Genomic DNA, 20994 nt, shown 5'->3' with positions numbered 1-20994 from the left:
TAATCGCTTGAATAAAAATTTAAATTACCGTTTAATGAAATTTCAATTATCTCATTTATCACGGCTAAATTCTATCAGATTTTAATATCAAAATATTTGTACAATGAATACCTTAAAAATTGATTCCATAAAGCCTTCATATTTAATATCAATTTAAATGAAATTAGTATTTCATTTACATAGGTTAATTTGAGGCAGTCTGTCTTGCTGTAGCAATCAAATAACTCATTCATTAACTATTTATTAATAAAGGAATAAGTAGTTTTTGCCATTAAAATATGGCTTGTACTGAAGTTTCTAAAATGTACAAAAGCATTTGTTTTCATTAATGTTTTCCATTAAAAACTGAAATTTAAGAATTGTATATCATTTGTTTAAAAAGAAGTAACAACAATGTCCCCCCCCCCAAAGAAAAAAAAACAACTGGTATGATCTCGAAACCTTAAAATATATTATGAATAATAGTAATAAGTTTTTCATAAAAAAAACTAACAATATAAAATTTTTGGACGTTTATCATAGTTAAAATAAGAATAGTTTTGAGAATTTATTCTTTAAACATTTATACAGTTTTTTTACATAGTTAAATTTTTATTAATAAATAATCTAAAGAAATATAATTATTGAAGGGAGATTATTCTTATTTCCAGTTATTCTTACATTTCACAATTTATAGAATCATAATTCACGACAAGTAAGTTGTTCCATTTATTCACGAACCTTTTACACGAAGAACAAAACGTACTTTGGAATATCCGATATAATTTGTTATGATTCCGGAAAAGGATTATTTGTGTTCGAATGGTTCACATGGAATGCTTTCTTAAATCCTTGGAAATAAGAGACCGTCCATCAATTGCATCTGTATGTACTTTTGGAATGTAGTAGCTTCTACCATTAAGCTCCTTTTCTGTCCTGTAAACGATATTTCAAAATAATATTTTTACCAAAAAACATTTATTTGAGGTAAGGAGGCAAAAAATAAATTTTTAAAATTACTTTTCAGTTATTATGCCTTAGCAATTGTAATGTGGGATTTTTTGAGTTTATAAATTACATCATTAGACTACATGCTTCTTAAGAAGGAAATGAAAGTCAAATATTTTAAACTTTTTTTATAATAATATTCAAGTTCATAGTTTATTTAATAATAGTGTTCAAAACTTAATGTTCAAAATCATAATGTTTTCTCCTATTCACAATTTGATTATAACGTTTTCTTGGTGTTCAGAACTTAAACTTAGTAATTTACTTTAATGTACTGAAATTCATAAAACATTTAAAGTATTTCAACCCTTGCAGATTACGCATTAAATAGTGTAAGACAAAAGTTTTTCTATTTTTAGTCGTTTTTAGGATCAGAAACTAACTACACTGTAAAAAATTCCGAATCAAATTACGATGTAAAGTATCAACAACTTGGGTGGCTCATCTGTAAAATCTCTTTTTACCATTAAATATTATATCGTAGTTTTTAAAGTAATGCTTATCTAATTAGAGTGGTTGTATGATTTTACGGTAATTATTACTGTAAAAATTGCAGTTTTTGTTCAGTTATATGTTCAGGTAAAAAAAGATTTTACAGTAAAAAGTACCGGCCACAAGAGTGACATTACTTTTAACAATAATTTGATCTGGAATATTTTACAGTCTAATTTATTTAATGTTTAATGCCATATACACAATAAGTAAAAATGTATTAGTTATAATTGGAATATTATAAGTACTTAAATTGCCTTAAAACGAAAACTGTTAGAATTTTCAGTTTAAAATTACTGTAAATAACCGGTGTTAGTCGTTAAACCAATTAACCATATAGTTTACGGTTTAAGACACTTCTTTACCTTTATGGGCTTCATACCGTTTACAACTGGAGTGATTAAAAAGCCGTGGAGGCAAAATTGGTTTCAAAACTGTAAAAATGAAATTTAACTAGACATTGGAGTTAGGCAAAGGACACGACAATGGAGTTATGTTGTAGTTGAGTTGTGTTTTTGTCAATTGAATCACATAATGTGGCTTAATTAGTTTGTTTAGTTGTATATTTATCGGGAGAATATCGGGAAATACTAGATTTTTTTTGTTTTAAGCAGCTCTGTAGTTCTGCCATCTAAACTTGAGTGAAAATTTCTTGCTTTTATAGCTCAGGGAACCAAATTGGGGTGTGTATAAGACATTGGGAACTCTTCGTGTGTTTAAGGAATGGAAGAAATATTATAATATCAACGCTGGAACTCGATCCGTCGTTCAATCGGTCATGAGATTGACGCATTTGCCCTCTCGGCTACAGTATGTACCCAGCTGCAAAGAACTAAATGGCTTCATAAATTGGATCTAGATGGCCTTGATAAGATTTAGGTTGTTAAACCGTGTTAGGTGGAAATAGTCACTAAGTTAACAGTATGAATAACAGAGTTAACAGTATGAATACGATCTTTTTTTTAATGGTTATTTGACTGTTTTGGGTTAAAATAAAAATTAAATAAATTGTTCTTTAACCCTTTTCTCTGAGAATTTTCTAGCAGTGCAAGCATTCTTTTTCTAGTTTCCTTCAATTACAAATTGCCTGTTATTATTAATATTTACTACCGTCAAACTCGTTTATAACAAGCACGATGGGACCATAATAATTGCTCGCTACAACCGAATTCTCGTAAAAAACTGGTAAAAATCTTAAAAGTTCATTATACTTACTAAATTATAAATATAGTAGGGGAGAGTGGGGTCAATTGCAACATTTTTTACTTAACTATTTTTAACTAACAAAAAATCCAATATATTATTAGTATTAATTGACAGACGAGTAAAGTAGACTATCCTCTACTAGAAAAATAAATAAATACCTTATTTTAAATGTTATTATATTAGTTATTAACAATTTTTGACAATCATGAACTTGTTACAATTGTCCCCACTTACGGGGTCAATTGTAACAGTTCATAAATTCAACTTAAACATAGTTAATTATACATACTATCATATTTCTTTTATTGATCAAAATAGTAGTGATATTTTAGGAGTGAAAATAATAATGAGCAGAGACCTAAAGAGTTAAACTTTTAACTTTAAGGGGTTAAAAATTTTAATTTATGCTGTGAAAGGTGACAAATAAAATAATGCACATGCAACATAATATAAATGATATGGGAAACTATTGGTGGTTCTTAAAGAGTTAAGTAATGGTTTGTAAACATAGGATTATTTATTTTCAGCTGTTACAATCGTCCCTTTACTTATTGTTACAATCGTCCCCAAGACGTCATTTCAGCTTCATTTGTTAAAAACATTGCTAGTTAATTAACAAAACTAATTCTTTTTTATTGAAATGTTAATTAAGGTGTCCACTTACATATTCGGTTAATAATTTTTATTTGTTTAAACAAAATTACTTTGTTACAATATAATAATCTAATACCAAAAAAAGTACTTACGTAGCGTGAAAATATCTTTTGTGATGTAACTCTTTCAAAAGTACATAAAAATGATTGCCAGCAGGGGTGTACTTGTAGATTTATTAAATACACCTTGTGCGCTCCCTAGGAACCAAATATAGAACCCGACACTCGAAATTTTTGCTCTGTTACAATCGCACCCTGTTACAATTGACCCCACTCTCCCCTACTTAATTTATGCATTTTTTATTTCTGCAGATTACACAAGAAGTTATTACACAGTTAATTAATTACTCAGGATTAAATTAATTAGAAATTATTTAATTAAAACTCAATTGCACAAGAAGCACAAGTAGTGTACTCATTGTAGTACACTCATTTTATTTTATTGGTTTTCGGAGCTGAGTTAGAGATGTGGAAGTATGTGGAATTTTCATGAATCACTAAAATATTGCTCGCTGAAACCGGGGTTTGCTCGTTAAAAGCGAGCTATGATTCAATAGACTTTACATCGTACCAACCAAGTATTTCCGATTTCGTTCATGAAATCCGGGTTCTCGTTAAATCAAAGTTCATTATGAGTTAGTTTGACTGTACTGTAGGGAAATTAATTTTTATGTATCAAAACTAGAAATGCTAACAAATATTAGAACCAAATTTTTTTTTTAACTTACCAGGCACCATTTGTTTTAAAAAAATAATCATATATGAAAAATAAACCTCAAGAAAAAAGATTATATATTTAATTTTCTTGAATTTAGGAGGCAAATTGCTTTATTCGAGTATTTTAGATGTTCCTCCATAGCCGTAAGCATTGCAAATTACTTTTAAACTTGGTAACTTTCATAAAATAAAAGGATTTTCTAAATAAATACCTAATGTTTCTGATTTATGCGCTATTTATTTTTAGGCTCTGTCTATGATAGGGACTTCTGTATTCCTTTTCTAGGGAATATCATTCGAAACACGTGGGGAAGTAATGTAATTGTAGTGATCAAGTCACCTAACATGAGATTGATGTTGTGAGTGATGTATACGTGTTTTGAGTCTAGTTCCTAAGAGAAAGGAACTAGTTTCGATAATATGAAAGTCTCAGGTAGACATAGATTAAAAACTGTGCTAAAAACGTTCCTTTTTTTTGAAGGCAAAATATTTTGCTTTGTTTAGGGTTTTTGAAAATAATGTATTATTTTGCTATTATTAATAGTTTTTTTCTAATTAAACAGTGCAAAAACAAAAAAACCCGGAATATTTACAGTAAAAATTATCGAAATTGAGGAACTTCGTAGCTAGAATGAAAAGAAGGAATTTATTCGAAAGAATTTTCAAAAGGCAAACAAATTATTGTTAGAGAACTTCCCCATTTCGTTCCCCTCTCATATTGTTGAACCCTCTCATACATCATTTTGATATTTTGAAAGTTTATTTTCAATATTTGAAACTTCAGAGCTTACTCTAGATTTTTCCTGCTTCAATACTTTAAATTACTTATGGAGATGAAAGAAAATTTGCGATTAAAAGTTTATTCCGTGGAATAGCGTCCTCTTAACAAGTTACATACTTCCTCCTATATCATCTCGTCACATATATAGGACGTCATAGTGGATGAGAAGCTAGCTACCACGGTCCACTATCAACATTAATCTAAACTAACATTCCAGTATACTTTACTGTAAAAACTAAATAATATTGCAGAAACAACTTTTTAAATTATTATTTACCTTTAAAAGTTTCCTGAACATTTTATTGAATATTACTAAATATTTACTGAATTTTCATGAATTTCAAAGTATCAGAATGCATATGAACTATTGAAGGAGAGCTTGTCCATTGCTTTATCCTTAGTTATCATCTCATAATTTGTTTTATTTTTTTAAAATTTTGATTTTTTACTATTTTACAGTGTTTTTACTGAATAACAGTTTAAAAAAAAATTTAAACTTTTATTGATTTTTACATTTATGCAAAAAAAAAACTTTCTTTATATCTTACGAAGGAAAAAAAATGATGGTTAGCAATTAATCAGGGCACTAATTTGCCATTGGCTCCCGTATATTTAGGACTAACTAGTAAGTAACAGAATTTGAAACAAGTGTAATAGAGTTTGACTCAAAAATACTAGAACCTGAGAGTAGCAGAGTTTGACACTAGGACTGCAATATTATTGCTGATATTTCATTTATCTGATATTTTTCATATTTTTAGGGCTTATGGGAAATTATTGAGACCTTATGGGTAGGAATCTTATTTTAAGTCAATATTATCATTACTTTATTTGCAAGAAAGGCAAGAAATGTGTTTTCATTTTTCTGCTTCAGCATTATTTTATGGTTTTGGACACAAAGAGTTCCTAATAAGATATCAGTTAAGATTTTAAAAAATTGTTCATATTTTTCTCGAAAATAGTATCAATCAAAAATTTTAGACTGACTAGTACCTTTAGAACTGAAATTCTTGATTTAAAGACAAAATTTTTGATGTTTTTTTTATGATGGATCAGCACGAATTAGATGATTACCATTATAAGCTTTCATCGAAACCCAACTTTATTCTTGATGGTACCACTAAGATTGTATTGATTTTTATGGTTGGGAAATACCTTACTTATTAATAAAATATATATATTGCACAAGGAAATTTATAACCAAGATGCATAGTTTGCTACAAACATCTAAAAATTGAGTTAAACCCAAAGTAGTGAAAAACATTTGAAAAAAAAAATGAAAGTCAATGAGTTTAAGTCAAACATTTGCAAAAAATACAACTAATTTCCCCCTAAAGTGAAAAAAAGGCTCAAACGATAAAATTTTTTTCGCAAAAGCAAAACATATATGCTATAATTTGGTGAATGTGGTAAAATTTGATCATTTTTTTCTTGACACCTTAGAGCAGTGTTCCCCAACCCCCGGTCCGCGGACCGGTACCGGTCCGTGGATCAAATGGTACCGGGCCGCACATTTCATTGAAACTGAATTTAAATTCCTAGGTTTAAACCAAAATTTAAAAATATCTGTGTTCCATTATTTTATTTATTTAAAAAAAAGGTCTCCCGAAGGTAGTGACATAAATTTTTAAACGTTTTAAAACGATTACCCCCAGATGGAACTATCTCATTGCAAAGAAACAAGCTCAGGGTTCCCATTAATTTATTGTTCTAGTAAATTAAAATGTTAAATCACTTTATATTTACTTTTTGGTATAACTGTATTTTATTTTGAAGGCATGTTTAGATACAATTAAATTAAAATTAATAAATCAAAATAATCTGAAATATAAATAATCAACGTTCCCACCCCCTCCTATGGGCCGCGGTAAAATTATCAAACGTTGACAGGTCCGCAGTGATAAAAAGGTTGGGGAACACTGCCTTAGAGCATAGCAAAAAATCGTTTATTCGTTTAAATTTGTTTTTCAGTTTTTTATTTTTACTTATTATGTGGTAATAATAACTATATTTCTGGTAAACTTTTGACATATGAACGGAAAATTTACAAAATGTAAATTATCAAATACGTAAATTTCACCAAATACGGAAAAAATAAAATTAACGTTAAGGGATCCAAACTTTGGATAGCTCTCCTGAACAAACTATGGGAACCTTATTTCTTAGATTGCGACTACCCCCTGTACTTTGAGGGTCGGAAATCTTAATCCATTGAAAAAGAGGTATGTTTATCCATAGAAAGTACGTTTTTGTGTCTGATTTCGTAACTTAAAATATCGTCTGCACTAATTAATAAACATATTTGAGGTCACCCCTTTGAACCTTTACGAAATAGTCCTAGAAAGTGAAGTTCGATCAGTTGATCAAAAATTATTCAGGTTGGTCCGTTTATTTTCTTGCGCACTGTACATATAAATAGTGTGCCGTAACAAAGACTTAATTATGATTAATAACACATGGCATGATCATAAGAACTAACAAGCGCATGGATTTGTTGAAGAAAAGCCTATCTTTTCTTTGACTCAGATTTAGCGCGAAAAAAATGCATTAATTTTGATGAGTCAGGGATTATAATTAGAGCTTTTTTATATTCATAGAATATGTTTTAATGAGGCGTACTTTCCTTCTTTGAAAACTATGATAAGTAATTGCTCGAAAAAAAAAAGTTAGAATATTCTAACTAAAAAAAATGAAATATTTTAGAATACAATTTTCGAAATAAAAAAAATAAATAAATAATTTGGAATAAAACATTTGGAAAGAAATGAAATGCTTTGCCATTAATATTTCTAATGCATAAGACAATCATTTATAATATTTTTGAATATTCCACTTTAGGAGCATCATTCGCAAAATCAATTTTACCGTAAAATCGTGAAGTATAATTTTATAGTAATATTTTTTTTTTACTTCGAGTGATTCAGTGACTTTAAGGTAATTATTACTGTTAAAATTATGGTATATCAGATTTTTTGTTCCGTAACATGGACTTTACAGTACATAGCATCGGCGGTAATTTTTACCACAATTTTACTATAATTGAATTTTTTACAGGGTAGGAAATATTAAAAATCCCTTTTAAAATTTATTTTGGCTCGTAAATAAATATAGAAATGGTTAAAGTTAAGTAAGGAAAGATTATTAATTTAGAAAGTTAGAAACTCAAATCAAGCAAAAAACTAAGAATTTTTGAAGATAAGTATGTTAGCAAAGCAGCACTTCATCAGGGGACACACTGTCTACCAACTCACAGGAGCCTTTCTGTCCTCAGTGGTAATACCAAAAACTGACTGTGCTCTGAGGCCCCATAATGGATAAACTAAATAAGAAAAAACATTAAAAAAATCAGAAATTGAACTATAAATGCAATGAGAAATTAATGACATACAAACACAATTCAAAAGCACACAGAGATAATGAAACGCCCACATATAAGAAAAACAAATAAAGATAAAATTACAGTTAGAATAACCAAATCAAAATAAAATATGAATTGCTAAATCTTGAAAAAAATCTTTAGAAATATTTCAAGTTCTGACCCTTTTTGAAAATCTTGAAAAATATAGCAAAAACATTCAATGAGTAAAAATTTCAAAAAATTGCTGCCATCTATATTCTTGAGGAACAAAAAATCCTAAATTTCACCGCCTAGGCCTATTTATGCGGGCTTCAATATCGATCGAATTATTTGAACGTCTTTAAAATACTTGAATTAAAAAATTATAATTACAGTAATTAAAAGGAAAATTATTAGTCTTCAATGCAATTTTGAAATTCCCAATCCCAAAATTGTTTGCTTGATTGGTGTTCCTAACTTTCTAAATAATTAAAATAAGACAAATTTGGTTTTAGTTTCTTTTAGCTCTTTTCCATTTTGACTTGTTATTATTTTCTTATTTTGTCTTTTTCTGAATTTGTGTAAGTCAGTTTCATTCTTTGATTAGTAAGGAAAGATTATTAATAAAGTTTTAACAAAATAACGAACGAAATACACTGTTAGAAATATTGGAACATGTTGGACCAGATTGTTATTCTAATTTACTGCAATCTTACAATCGGAGAATCATATTATTGAGCTCCTCGAGCTTAAGTGGACGATATTAGAGTTCATCTTTGACGAAAATAAGATTTAATTTACACTTTACTGAGGTTGCATGATATAATACTACAAACTACAAATGTCCTGCATGCTTGATGATATACAGGTAAAACTTCATTTGCTTCAAAAATATGAAGATGGTAAAAAAAATGTCTATAAGCTTCGAGAACTCAAAAATAGGTGCTCATTTTCAAAATTCACCTGACATTGAATGAGGAAACTAAATGCGATTTTAAACAGAAAGCGTGAAGTTACCAATGGAAAAGGGAGAAATTAAGATGAAGAACAAAATTGGTGAAACTGTGAAATAAAAGCACACAGAGAAAAAAATTACCGTACTGTATTTTAATGGCATTTCCGGTGAAACAAATCCACAATCTTTGTATTGAAAATCAAAATATACTGAATTTAAGCAATTCATTTGTTAATTTTTTCGTTCATACGATAACGATTTATCAGAATTCCGGTTTACGAAACTATAGTTCTTATTGCCACATATCTTGTAAAAAATACAAAACTAACAAGTAAATTTAATCGAATAAATAATTTTCACACCATGCTCTTAGGTATCATAAAAAAATTGCGAAATATCACCATCATCATCATAGTTTGCCAGACAGCCCAATGTGGGGCAATGGCTTCCTCTGCAGAATTCCCCACAACGACTTCCGATATATCTTTGATCTCCAATTCTTTTCATTAATTGCTAAATATCACCACATTTACCTAATTTTATCACATATTATAAATTTATGCTTTATTGCCAATTTTACCAAAATCATGATCAAAGTATATGAATAGAAATCACCGAGATTTGTGATGTTTCAATAGAGTCAGAATCATGGTAAAATTTTGTCATATTCTGATAGTTTTAAACAAACTATCAGAAAAACCGCAGTGGTCTAATTAGGCAAATCAAGGCAAAATGCATTTTCATGAACTACGAAGAGGTGATGAGAAACTTATTCCATTCATATAAATAGGCATTCTTATGAATGGAATTAGATTCCAGAGTATCAAGATGAGCTAGCGTGACAGGGATAGTAAGAATTTTGACATTATCAAAAACGAATTTATTCTCAGGATTCCAACAATGTGCGGCAATAGATGAGTTATCACATTCGTGAAAACATAAAAATCTATTGTGTTTTTTTAGTCTAAATTTAAAGTGCCTCCGGTTTGTTCCATGAAACAAAGGTCACTCTTTCAAGTCATGTGGCAAACGCCCAGAGACTTTCAATACTGACAGGATCTTTAAACAACTTAAAATTAATTTAAATTAAGAACGCAAACATTTATAAATATAAATTTAATATAATTTAAACTAATTAAATAAATTAATTAAATTAATTTAATACAAATTAAAAGCGTGATATTAATTGTTATTAAACTATGTAAATATGCAAAAATCTGTATTTATTGTAGCTTAAGAAGCCAGGAAATTTGATAAAATATTTAAAATTATAATAAAATATGTATTTGAATTCCTTTAGGTATAATTAATATTTGCTGAATGAAAGTAATAATTCTATACCCATACATATAGGTATAAAAGTATACATTTCTCACTTCATATATTACTCTTTGTAGCCTTAAAACTATAGTAAAAGGAAATTTATAAAACACTTTTTCTTCATTTACAAGTTAATATATCTTAAGAAACTAATTTATATTAACTTTCGATTTGAAATGCCGAAACTTTCGCAGTTAATCAACATAACCTAACGATTGCCTGAAATACCTTAATTATCGGTATGTACTCACATTAATTTGCCTAAGAATTAAATTGAACTTTTATGTCAGAAATTAAATTTATGGCAACCATTTGGTGAGTTTTCGACTTGAAGGACGATTATATTTAGATTAAAGTAAAGTTGATATTCGCAGGGTGGGCTGAAAATTAAGTTACTGGTTTTCTTAGAAAATTCGAAATTGCTGTTTAATGCAAATTTATCATTAGGTTTTGACTTCGGTAAGAAAATTAAAGCCCAGAATTTCTTTTGCCATGTTTTTAAATTACCTTATTATAATCCATTGTCTTTCATATCCATATAAATTGATTACGTTTTATCGTAAATGAAATAGCTTAGGTATGATTTTCCGAAACTTAGGAATAGATGGAGGAAGCTTTTTTTTAAACTTTTTATATAAAAATCGCTAAGAAGACATCTAATGTTTTTATAATTTTTTTTTTATAACTTTGTAAATTTGTTTTATTTATTACTTTACTTGCTTGTAGTGAAGAACTTTGTTTTATTTATAACTTTGTAGTAAATTTTTGTTAAAATGTGCTAGAAAAGGTAATTTTTTTAATTAATTGGAGATATAGTTTGATGAGAGGTATAGTATGACCTAAGCAGTAGTTAGCAGTATCTCAACTCAGCACTTTGACCTTTAATATGAACTAATTTGATTTGGTTAAGGCTACTACTTGTACTAATTTGATTTGGTTAAGTTGATTTGGTAATAATTTATTGCCACACATTTAAACTTTTCGCATAAAAACACAAATAAAGTAGAAAATGCACTGAAATAAATAAAAGTATTTAAGTATTTAGGAAAGAGGAAGCAAGAATAGGAACAAGTCAAAAGAAAAATCAAGAAAAAAGTAAAACAAATTACTTCTTATAAGATGCAGCTGAAAAGTTTGTAACAAAAATCGTTTCTTAAAACAAATCGTTTCGTAACGAAAACAAAATATCAATTATAACCAACCAGACTATAGATTTCTAAAATTTTTTTTTAGTCATCATCCACTCTGTAAGAAATATTTTTTTAAAACAGCCTATTATAGAAAACTTTTAACAGACAACAAATGAAACAATTAAATTTCTTTTTTTACAATTGCTGTTTCCTCTCTCTCTCTCTGTATATATATATATATATATATATATATATATATATATATATATATATATATATATATATATATATATATATATATATATATATATATATATATATATATATATATATATATATATATATATATATATATATATATATATATATATATATATATATATATACATAATAATTTTTTTCTCTCATTATTTCCTTATTTCATTCTTTATAATAGTATTTTTTTATTTTCCTATTTTCTTTGTATAGTGAGTGTATTTTTTTATAAAAATGTTAATACATTTCGAATTTATTCACTACACAATTAAATGAGCCCTTTATGTAATTTTTATAGTTTATTTTTTATAGCTAAAAGTTTTCTATTTTTTTGTTTTGCTTTTTAACTTAAATATTAATTTTTTTAAATGACTTTTTAGTTTCGTTTATTTCGCAAATTCAATATAAATATTTATTTAAACCGTTTTAATAATAATACTTTTTTTTAGCAATTTATAGTTATTTTCAAAGTATATAATAAAATAAATTAGGTACTTTTTTAAATAAACAAAAAGATCGAAAATATCCTGTACACTATCAAAATAAATTAAAAAACGAACTTCTGCTTCTTCTAAAGGAATTTAATACAGTCTGGAAAAAGTGAGTTATGTCTTTCTGGTAAAACTTTTCAAAATGTCGAACGAGTTTTGACACAGAATTTCTCATGTATAACTATTAATTTCAAGTTTTCACATTCAGAGTAAAGCTTTGTAATTAAAATTATGGGTTGCGAAAGTTATTTCCCACAAATATGTCAAAGTCATTCTACGAACATGCAAAATTATTTAATAGAGTGTTGATTTTATACAAGATCTGTTTAAATACTATTTATAATATTCAAATAATAACTTTTCATATTAGCTGATAAAGGAATTAGCTGATAAAAGAGATTTTAAATTTCTTTTCAAAAATTTTAAACAACAGATATTTGTTTAAAAAACTTTCAATTCAAAAATACGAAAATATACACGAAAAATAAAATAAACGAACCAGTTTCGAGTTTTTAGCACCATATTTGTAGAAATTAAAAATGCATGAAATTAAAAAATCTTACTTTCACACAGTATTTTCTGGTCACATTACATTTACACACCATTATATAATTATTATACACTTTTAAGTATTGTTATTACAATTAAAGACACATTATTAAAAAGAGTTTAAATAACAGATCGTTTAACAGATTTTTTTTTTTATAAAAATCGCCAAAAGAATAGACCATCGACAGATACCTTTAAAAAGAAATAGCATTACTTAAAAAGAAAATGATTGTAATTCATCAAATAAAAGCTATTAAATAAAATATTTAATACTCGAATTGTTTCATTTGAAATATCTACTAATTTAAATTTTATTATTCTAAAAAACGAAACAAATACCTTAAATTATTTACATGCATTTATTTTACGCAGAATAAAAACCATTCTAATTAATTAAAGGAATTTACACCGGAGAGCGTCAGGAAAAAAAAAAGAAAAAAAAAAGGAAATACTTTTAGAAAATTAAATTTTCATTTTCGTACATCTTTTACTTCATAAAACTCCTCACCATATTTCATTTATCGATTTTTCCGTTAGCATATTTCAATGAAAAATGTTCATTCCAGTATTTTTCCCATTCCCGAAGAATATTTTCAAATAAAAATAAATGGTTAAGCTCATTCTTTTTCTTTTAGAAATCTCCTCATTCAATTCATAAAACCACCTTTGCTGACAATGTGCATCCCCAACGCCCCCAAGTGTCTAAACCACTAATAAACTGTCTTCGCATTCCATCCTACTCCTTCTTTCATCCTTTTCACTTGCTCTCGCGCTTCTTTTGATGCTGAAGATGAAGGGACTATGTTGAAGTTTGGAGTTGCATTTTACTATTTGATGAAGTGGAGCATTCTTAATGATTTAATATTGTGCGAAGATTTATTCGGTGAAATTGTTGATTCATACTGATTTGAGAAAATAATAAAATTTAGTTGCAGATGATTAGATGGGTATGTAGAATGTTTATTTATTTATATTTTAAAATTTTATTTATTTATTTACTTTTTAAACCACAGGAATTATATATTACGAGATTATAATTTTTGGGACATAAGACAATTAAATTAAATGAAACTTTTTTACTCAAATTTTTTTTAATGAAAAATATTTGAAAATTTTACGATTTTTTAAAAAAAATCGTATTGTTTAGTTAAAATACAACAAGTTTTATATACATACGTATATATGTATAAATTTAAATACATACTTATGTCTATATATATATATATATATATATATATATATATATATATATATATATATATATATATATATATATATATATATATATATATATATATATATATATATATATATATATATATATATATATATATATATATATATATATATATATATATATATATATATATATATATATATATATATATATATATATATATATATATATATATATATATATATATATCGGAATGTTTATCTGTATGTGGTGTATGTACCTTATAGAAATTCTCAATTCTGAACTGATCCGCACCGAATTTGGTGCAAGTACGTTCAGAGATGGTAGAAACTTTTTCCAACTTACTTCCGAATCGCATGCTAATCCCAAAGGAACGGTATTTAATAAAAATTTATATTATGAGTGATTTTTCTAGCTTGCAGCTCTAATCAATCAAAAATTAATCTTATTGAACATTCTTATGAATTATTTTACTTCGGCTTTCCCTGTTATGTTACTACAAGTATAATTAACGTTAATAATTTCGGAGCGTTTGGGAATGACGTCACCGAATTTATATATGAAACCACGAGATATTATATTATGACACTTACTTTTGTAAAGCGTGTTTCTGTAAACCTATTTAGTGGAAGCAAAACAAGAACTAATGAAATAAAATTGAAAATAATCTACTAAGCCATGGAAAAATTATGATTAATTCTGAATATCACATTTTTGATGATACTAAGTTGCAAAAATATTTATTTTAGTGAGTTCAATTTCTAACTCAAATTATGATAAATCTAATCATATGAATTCGCACCGGAACACACGGCAAATAATAAGAAATTAATGTTGTATGTATGTGCCACAAATGTGTTGTATGGTGATAGTATGATATTTATCTGTCTTGAGGGCAGTAAAAGATCTGTTACCCCAGTATCTAGATTATGCAACTAGGTATAATAGGTTCTCATAACCACAGCATTTATAACAGGAATACCAGTTGTATTTAGAACGACATTTACTTAAGCATCAGTGGAGTCAATAATATTCTGCAGATTTTTTACGGCCCCCGAAGTAAGTACCGATATTAATATTAGTTCGCTCGCCAAAAATGATATGAAAAATATTAGCGTCATAACTAATTATTATCGAGAACTACAATTAATTAATTTGCTAATAGGCACGATTTGAAATAAAAAACATGTTGCATTTTAAAATGCTACATTATGGAGAAAAGGTATAAAGTATAAAGTAAAAAATTAAAATGAAAGAATTAGCTTTGAACTAAAAAGCTAAATTAATGGAGAAATGACACTTATTCGTCCAGGAAAACCATATAAAATCCCCTTATTATTATTATTATCACCAATGATGCATAATCAATTTTAATAAGAGGCTCTTATGTAGAGAGATGTTTTTAAATAAGTACTAAACATACCAATAGTGGTACCGATATACATCTGTGGAAATAGCTTTTTAAAGCACACCGAAAGAGTAAATTGTTGCCTAAGGTAATTTTTAACTATCATGAGTTGACCTCGAGCAATATCATTATGCCAAATGATACTGAATATAATTAATCATTATCTTAATAGGATTGTAGTGTATCTACCACTACAAAAATATAATTCTAATTCATTAGTATATAAGACACTAAACTCTATTCTATGTTGGGGTACCTTTTCATAGATGAAGTATGACATTGTCGATAACTGTTCTTCCCACATTGGTGACCCGGACGTGATGTGAACACGTATACCTTAGCAGAAACTCTCACTACGATTTGAACACGCCTTCTTCTCCTATGGATGGTCCACATTGAATTGTTGACTTGTTACTTGTGGCTGCGACATTGTCCTCCTCAAGCTGTTGCTTCTCAGTCTTGATTACACGCAACGTATACATTCGACAGCTGGGGGCAACTCAAGAGCAACCTCGACCGTGACTTTAATACAACTCTCACAATCAATACTAAAAAAAAGTATGGTGATCTAAATACAGCTCTCCCGGCTTTTCGCGAAACTGCTATGAGTCAACTAGTAGTATCCGTTCTTCGAATTCTATCATTCAGATATAATTTTGGTAGGGGAGTACTGTAGTGTATCTATCACTACAAAAATATAACAAGACATGTTAACTCGATTTTATGGTGAGGTACCTTTTCATAGAAGAAGGTTGACATGGTCGATGTGACTCTCCCCACAAGGATAAAAGCCTAAAAACATATTTTGCTTAGTCTGACAACATCAAGAGACCAAGAATTGCAACAAATTATGAAGATAAAAAATACATGGAGTTGTTTTAGCTTAATTAATTGTGTTGATATGTGTTTTTCAATTTTGTGCATGATATCGTAACGCTGATTGATACTAATTTATTGATCATTTACTTTTTTCCACTCATTACGAAGAACTGGTATTCAGCTAGTATATTATATAAAAAAAGATACTATATTTACTTTAAAAGTGTTGCATAATTTCTTTCATTGTCTCTATTCTTGTTTGAGGAGTGCTTCATCATTTTAAAATTTAAATTCTTTTTAATTCGTTTCCTAATAAAATTATTTTTTACATCACCAATAGATGAATTTAGATTGCATCTTCTCTAAAAAATCCTAAAGCTAAATTGAAAATTATTCTAAGTAATATTTAAAAACATTCTACTATAATATATTTTCTTTATTGAAACTTTTACACTGTACAGTAAATTTTAATAACTTAGTTTTAGAATAAAATTTAGTTTTAAAAATCTAGTTTACCGTTAAAGGCTTAGAAGGCTTGGTTAAAGTCAATGAATCTTCAGAACCAGAAAAGTAAAAAATTCTCTTATTTAGTTAAATATTGCCATATTCTTACTGTCGACAATAATTACGACGATACTGATTATTACTGATTTATAGGTATAAATTGAAATAAGTTTTGCGCTAAAAAGCTAAATTAATGAAGAAATGGTACTTATTCGCTTAGGAAACCATATCAACCAATTTAAATTTAAGTATTAAATGCAATTAATATGAATATTTTTAAAATATTGCCTACTGAGAGCTTTCTTGTTAACTCTTAAATTATACTTAATTTTGTGTTATGAAATGCAGTCAAAAGAAGGCAACTTTTATAAAAGTGTGTTTAATTTTGAAATAAAAGCTTTCTGACATTTTGAAGGCCAGCAGCTTTACGTCTTTTTGTTTCAAGAACTTCAATGCTTAAAAATATCAATTTCGTTTTTTTAAAAAAATTGTTTACACGTAATTTGTCAAAAATTATCTTTATAAATTCCAATTTACATATTTATCTTTTATGTAACAATAAAGTATTATAAATTTTCATTACAGAAGTATAATAATTTTAAATAATTGCATTTAAAATAATAAGTATAATTTTAATGATGAGTATAATTATTTAAAATGATAAGTATCATTTAATTACACTTAGCATTGTTTATAGAAGCCTATTTGCCGAGGAAAATAAAAAAGCACAGTTTAAGTGCTTCAAAGTTTAGGTGAACGCGTATTTTTAAACTATATTTGCTACTTTTCGGTTAATCACACAAAAGCAAAAAGTCACTGAAAAAGGTGGATCTTCACCAAATTGAAAATTTTTTTCTACTTTATTCATTTTTTAAACACATAAAACTTTTAATAAAAAAATAATAATAAAAAAATAAATAAATTAAAAAGTAGTTGAATTTCCTTGCTCCTGGCTAACCGAAAAGTTCCCATTTACTATCTTGTAGGTAAAACTTGGAGAACGGGCAATTAATTTAAATATTTTAAAGCATAGTAAACTTTTTTAAAAATCTCCAATTTGGCATAATTTTTCAATTTCGATAAAAATTATCAGAATCAATGAATAATTTTCAAGTTTCGTAAAATTTTATGAGCCGAGATAATGCAATATTTAATTAACTTCTTAAAATATTAAAAATTCTGATCAAAAACTCCTTTTTTTTTAAGCACAGATGGTCTTTCTTCATATTGACGTTCTGTGCTACTTTCAGAATCAGCGTAGAGGGCGCTGACTAACTATAGTCACTTGGCTTAACAGTTACGAATAACTGTTACAAACTCACAGAAATTATAAAAATAACACAGCATTTTAAAAAAGCGTTATTTTAGACCCTTCGAAAAACAACCTTTCAACTTGAATTCCTTGCTAGATGACAATGTGGGTGTCAATTGATTCCAGTCTGTTACAAGCAGAATTTAATATGATTGGAAATTTCGACATATATTCGACTAACTTAAAATATTTAAATTTTACAGAGCTTTCATGAAAATACAAGTTTCAATCAATTCAAAACCTATAAATTAAAATTTATTACTCTTCCACCAACAATTAGAATTTCTATCATTTTCCGAATAGCTAGAGTGATCAAATTTGAATTGAAGCTCTCTGCTGGATAGTGATACAAGTTAAATTTTTCCTTACTAATACAGTTATAAATTATCAAATTTTTTTCACCCAGCAAAATTACTTTATGTTCAATCTAAACTCAGCCTCTTTCTGTGATTAACAAATTATTAGACACAAAACTAAGGGAACTGAAAGGAAGAAAATAATAATTTTTTCTCTCAAAAGCACGTTTTTTTTAAGTAGACTAACAAAAAGATGTTTTTTCAATTTGACATAAATAAGCCTCTTAAAAGTCCCTTTTAGTACTTTTCAGTTTTTTGTTTTCTTTAGTTCTCTTGAGAAACATGATTTTAAAATTCTTTAATTTTATTTTGTACAGCAATCAGTACACTTATTAAATACCGAAATATTCAATTCATACCTCACTGCGACTTTGAGTAAACCTGTATGACAACTCTGAAGATCCACTTTGCGCAATGGGATACTCTCGACTTAGGAAGAAGAAGACCGCTGATACGCAACCACCAAACCTATAACATCAGATCCAGCTGCTTGTTGATTAACAAAATAGCGTATTAACTTTAGAACTACTAGACATATTTTATTGTTGGCTTCTTCAGTTAAAAAAAGAAACTAATAGCTTATTTCTTTAGATTTGATAAGTAATAATGAAATATTTTATTACTTAGAAGAATTAATTAGTTACGAGATTATCTCAGGACACAATAATTGATCTCATGTCAAACTCATATTGAACAGATTTGGCTTACTCTAATTAAAATGGAAAGAACAGTTGCTAACAAAAAGAAACACCACGTTTCAACAGCCAATCAGGATCGATACCCACAATGACGCCACTTGTAGGTATTCAATTATCTCTATGGGTGTTTCATGTTGTCTTCTTCATTGCTACTTTTCCCAGTTTAACGCAATCACAAAATTATATTGCATAGTGTCTAAGACCCACGGATTGATTTTTTATATACAAAGGCACAACCGTGTTATGCAAATGAAATAAAAAATTATTAGTTTGGAAATATAAATGTGTTTTAACTCACTTCAAAATTGCATGTACCACTGTCAGCATCCTTGTCGATTAATTAGTCTCTATAAATTGGTGAAACCGCAAGCAACAGCTTTATTCACCTCGGATGATTTGGCTTTCTTTTATTAGGTTTATCCAGAATTTAGAAGTTACAACGAAAAAAAAGTTGACGGATTCAGACGTCAATACAGGTGGTTAAAGTAAAACATTTGAAGGAAAAGGTGCATCAAGGAATTTTTTTAATACTTTGAATAGCAAACAGAGATGATTTATAATGTTCAAATGGGTTGCTATGGTTGTATTTGAAATAAAAGTTTTTTTAAATTCTAGAATATTAAAAAAAAAAACTAGATTATGTAATATGCATTAGAAATGAACGAAAGCTTGAACATGTAATATGCACTACGTAGATTTACGTTTGTTATTGCATAATATATGTATTAAAAAAAATTGCTCTTAAGGTAAAATTAAACCAGAAGCTACTTTTTTTAAAATTCCGAACATAAACTATTTGCACAGATAAACAAACAAAATGTATAAAGCGACATATAAATACCTTATATTTTATATCTGTGTGTAAAAATATTACTTGTGAGTAAAAAAAAAATTTTTTTTTGACACGCATCATAATAAATTTATTACACATTTATAATACTAAGTACATACATCATGGCATCATACACACGTAACAATCATATTTTTAATAATCTGGAAGACAGTTTTAATTCAAAACGCTTTAGTAATCAGTATGGTTTCTAGGATATTCAGTTATATGGAAGGAAACATCCTAATTGGAATTTGACAGGAGTATTTAAATATTAACAAAATCATGAATAAGTAACTTAGACTCAAATTGTAATCTTTCAGTGCATCAATATTATAGAAAAGAGTTTAGTTAGAGCTGTTTTGAAACTACTGAAACAAAATTTAAAGTCTACAATTATATTCTACACTGAAAAAAAAAACTAGCTTTTTATTATTTTGCGAGTTGCAAATTTTAAGGCTTTCTCGAATTGGTAGAATCGGAAATACTATCGCGTGAGATTTTTAAGGCTTTGTTGTCTGCAGTTTAGCATAAAGAAGAAAGAATAAATAAATAAAGAAGAGCTGGTGAGATGAAGCAGTAAAAAATGTATTCGTAAAGTTTCTGGCTGAATTAGGAATTGAGATTGCAGACGTTTTATAATTTTTCTGATATTGTCATATTTATTTGAAATCGGAATACAATCTCGGTTTCGTACTTTCTTATAAAATTTAATATTTATTTTATGAAATTAAGTATGAATTATGATCAATCATTTATTTACCAACTTAAACAAATCGAGTGACCGTTCAGGCAGAATAACGCTCCCTTAAATAAAACTTCGCTGATAAGTTATTTGTCACACAAAAAAGACGTATTACAATCATAATTTTAATAGAAAACAAATTTTAAAGAACTGAAAATTAGGAAATCTTAGAAATTAATAATGTAGCTTGGAATATTTTTGATTTCATCTTCTTCACATTTGTTGCATTATTTGTTTGAACTAAAGTAGTAA

The 20994-nt window shown here is 27.5% G+C and overlaps 1 protein-coding gene and 1 long non-coding RNA gene across 2 annotated transcripts in view; one reads left to right on the top strand and one right to left on the bottom strand.

The window, feature by feature from the left end:
* Nucleotides 1–695: 695 nt before the first annotated feature.
* On the bottom strand, nucleotides 696–19600 carry LOC139425975 (uncharacterized). The gene is made up of 2 exons (XR_011637182.2): nucleotides 19467–19600; nucleotides 696–915 (listed from the first exon to the last, which is right to left on the bottom strand). It is a non-coding gene; the product is annotated as an uncharacterized LOC139425975 (long non-coding RNA).
* LOC122268271 (uncharacterized) overlaps nucleotides 13309–20994 on the top strand; it is a 56430-nt gene continuing 48744 nt past the window's right edge. The window contains exon 1 of the mRNA XM_071183025.2: nucleotides 13309–13820. The gene's annotated coding sequence lies outside the window, so the exon portion shown is untranslated. The remainder of the gene's footprint in view (nucleotides 13821–20994) is intronic.

This window comes from Parasteatoda tepidariorum, chromosome 3, assembly GCF_982258835.1.
Source record: "Parasteatoda tepidariorum strain Cologne lab strain chromosome 3, Ptep-v5.0, whole genome shotgun sequence".
NCBI lineage: Eukaryota > Metazoa > Arthropoda > Arachnida > Araneae > Theridiidae > Parasteatoda > Parasteatoda tepidariorum.
The sequence above is the reverse complement of the archived record's forward strand: the minus strand, read 5'-3'. Positions and strand labels throughout refer to the sequence as shown.